The sequence below is a fragment of the Prionailurus bengalensis genome, chromosome D4, assembly GCF_016509475.1.
Source record: "Prionailurus bengalensis isolate Pbe53 chromosome D4, Fcat_Pben_1.1_paternal_pri, whole genome shotgun sequence".
Lineage (NCBI taxonomy): Eukaryota > Metazoa > Chordata > Mammalia > Carnivora > Felidae > Prionailurus > Prionailurus bengalensis.
Genome location: NC_057359.1, coordinates 38,425,878 through 38,429,524, shown reverse-complemented (window position 1 = coordinate 38,429,524; position 3,647 = coordinate 38,425,878).

Sequence of the window (3,647 nt, the reverse complement as noted above, 5' to 3'; positions counted from 1 at the left end):
CATGGGAATAACACCTTCTACCCAGGTTTTTTAAAGTCAAAACACTTTTTTAAAGTTTAAAAGCCTAGCTCATTGTTGCATATTAGCTAAACCACACATTTATAGCTATTTTGATTAAAAGTTATCACATTAACCAACACTGTCTATATATGCTGTCATTTTCCTGTTATATAGCCCTAGAAATGAAACATCCTTACTGATGCAGTGCTTTATTAATGAATCACATATATCCCATTTTTTTCAGTGTATGAGGTGGTATATAATTCTTATTTTGCAATATGTATATGTTTGTGTATATATATATGTATATGTATACATACACACACGCATATATATACATGCACATATATACATATACATGCATATACACACATATACATATACATATATACATATATGTATATACATAAACACATATATACATATATATACATATATATGTAACATATATATAATTTTAAAAATATATATTTTATATATATAAAAACATGTTATATATATTATATAGTAACATATATACAATTTTAAAAAATACATATATACATATATACATATACATATATACATATATACATATACATATATACATATATATGCATATACATATATACATATATGTAAAATATATATGTAACTTAAAAAATATATTTTTATATATAAAACATATGTTATATATATTATATAGTAACATATAATTTTAAAAATACATATATACATATATACATATATATGTAACGTGTGTGTGTGTGTGTGTGTGTGTATATATATATATATATATATAATTATAAAAATATATTCACAATAGATCCATTGAAGAACAAACCCACATCCATTCCCAAGTATGCTATTTCCATTGTTTTTATCTTTGCTGTGTCTTGGATATACATGTTTTATTGGAAATGATTGTACTTTGTTGCTTTATTTTATCTACATTATGGGCTTTATTACTATACTGAACATAATATTAGCTCAGGAGTTTTGCTTAGCAATGGTAAGAGGGGTGAGGGAGAAAAAGAAGAAGGATGGAAGGAAGAAGGAAAAAGGTATTTTATTTTATTTTATTTATTTTTTAAAGGGAAAAAGTTAGCTTAGAGGAAAGGGGAAGATCATTGGCTCCAAGCCTATTCTGATAAAATGTCTACCATTATATGTGAAGGTTAAATAGAGGCTTCCTCAGAGCCCATGGAAAACAAAAGGGCGAGGTCAATTCTAATTTGAATTTGAGGACAAAAGGAACTTACAAAACCTCACATATTGCATACAATTACCAAGGGCTCCATAAGTGTTTAGTGACTAAAGATAAATGGATGGTAAAATCATTTTGGGACAGACTAAGATAGATCAAGAAAAAAACAAACCAAGAATTACGCCAATGGGGGGAATTGCTGGCTTGTATCTTCTCTTTCCCTTCTTTTTAAACATTTTGTTTAACTTTGGGAAAATGAGACTAAGAGAACGATGGTAAGTCATGGCTATTTTTCACTCTGAGGAAATAGAAAAAATTGCTCACAGTCAAAGGCACGAAGGGCAGATTGTCATTGTTGCTTATTTCTGCAGACATTGCCAAAACTTAAGTCCAACGGATGCTTTCCAGGGGGAACGGATGGTATCCAGGTAGATTCTGGCAGTATGGTTTAAACCTTTCTGGAATTTGAATTCTTCTTAATTGGAGTTGTTCACCAAGATAGTCTTTATCATAAAAAAGAAAATACGTGTATCTCCTCCTTGAATCAAACCCACTTTATACAGCATATCAAAATGAGTGCCCTATCTTCTGGACAAACAATAAATCTTTATAAAACTTAGCACCTGGGCCTTCTCAATCTCCTTGACTTTTATCTTAGGAAATAGTAATGATAATCAGAATAGTCCATTCCAATGGTGCTTGGTACCATGCAAGGAAAATATTATTTCCTCTGCCCTTCAGCCTGTGAACCATCCAAAGTCCTCTGAGAAGCATCACGACAGATGGGCTGAGAGAAGAAATGAAGTAAAGCCAAAAATCTAGATATTTCAGATGAAATTAGTTTTCTGGATTAAATCACTCAGTAAGTGTCCCAGTCTCCCAGATAGTTCTCTTAGGATAGATTTGGCTAGAGGTATAATCAAAATAAAGTACTAACAAAAAACTGAACACACAGGGCTATGGATTAGATATTTGATAAATAAGCTGAGCGTTGATAACCAGAATAGTCTTTGGGCCAGGATATAGGTATTTTCTTACCTATATTCTGCATGAAGTGTCTAGACAGTGAATGTTTACTAGAAGTAGATGATTGGGAGAGGCTCGGTGACTGCAAAGACATCCTCTGTGGGATCTTGCCCAGCCTTGCCTTCTCCCCACACCAAGCAACTCTCCCTCTAGTGAAGGATATTCGTGCATTCTTCACACCCCAATGTAGCGCGTCCCTTGCAGCACTGACATGCTTCCCGTCCACATGATTATCATTGCTTTTGTTTAGGACTGTAGGAAGAATGATTCTTTGCCTCTCTCAGAGAAACAAGTAGGTGCCAAGTTCCTGGAAACGAAAGGGCGTGGTCTTTAGTTTGGATCATACAAGTGGAAAAGGGCGATGCTGGCAAGCCTTTCCGTAAGAAGGATCACAGCATGAAGTATCCTAGTTAAGGCGAGTGGACTGAGAGACCATTGCGTAACACTAGGCTGAGAGGGAAAGGACAATCTGATTCTAACAGTCAAGGGAAGCCTTCGCTTCCAATCTATTGTTTGGCCACAAAGACTGAAGCCCACAGCTCACTCCCATGATTTTATTAACATTTCATCCAGAAGAGGTACTTGCAACCCCTTCTTGACAAATATAAAGCAAACAGAATCCACGAGAGTTAAGTGAGTTGAATAGTTTCGTGAAGTCTTATTTTCCCCTAGTTTTCCATCATGAAACATGACATCCCTGAAGACTATGCCTTTTCTACCCATAGCTTATTTATCAACTTTCCACCCTCTTTGGCTTTCTTGTGGGCCCCCTCCAGATTTCCAAATACAAATTTTATGGTAGATTTGAACTCTATGGTGGATTTTCATAAAGGCATGATCAATAGGTAAACCCCCATTTATATGTAGTACAAATATAAATGGGCCATAGTCCAAGAAGCGCCACAGTCTGGCAACCGAATAATAAAACTAAAAGGAGTCTAAATATTTATTTCCTTTATGAAATCTTAAATGCTATGCTCATTAAATCTTCAAATTCTTTGTTGGCCTATATCTTCTCTTAATCCTCTACTCGCAAAGAAATGATTAAAACTGACATCGCCTCCCCTACGCATTCTCTGATACTTTCCTCTCCCTATGTGCTGCCCCATTTCTTTCTTCCACCTTCAAGCCGGAATGACCACTTGTGCCTGCCAGGCATGGCAAGTTGACCTGGGACTGCTGGACAACCCAGAAGTTCCATGTACTCCTTGACTGTCACGGAGGGTAGCACAGAGTAACCCCTAGGAAATACATTGAATCTCTAACTCTGACAACTTTTCTCGGTAAAAATCATCCCATTACCTGGTTTCAGCACGTAAATAAGTGATAGCGAGCAAAAATAAAAAGCTTGGGGGATTGTATAGGGAAGGCAAACCAGGATATGTGAGTTATGTAGAGAGCAGTGCACAGGCGTGTGGGGGGGATTATATTTGGA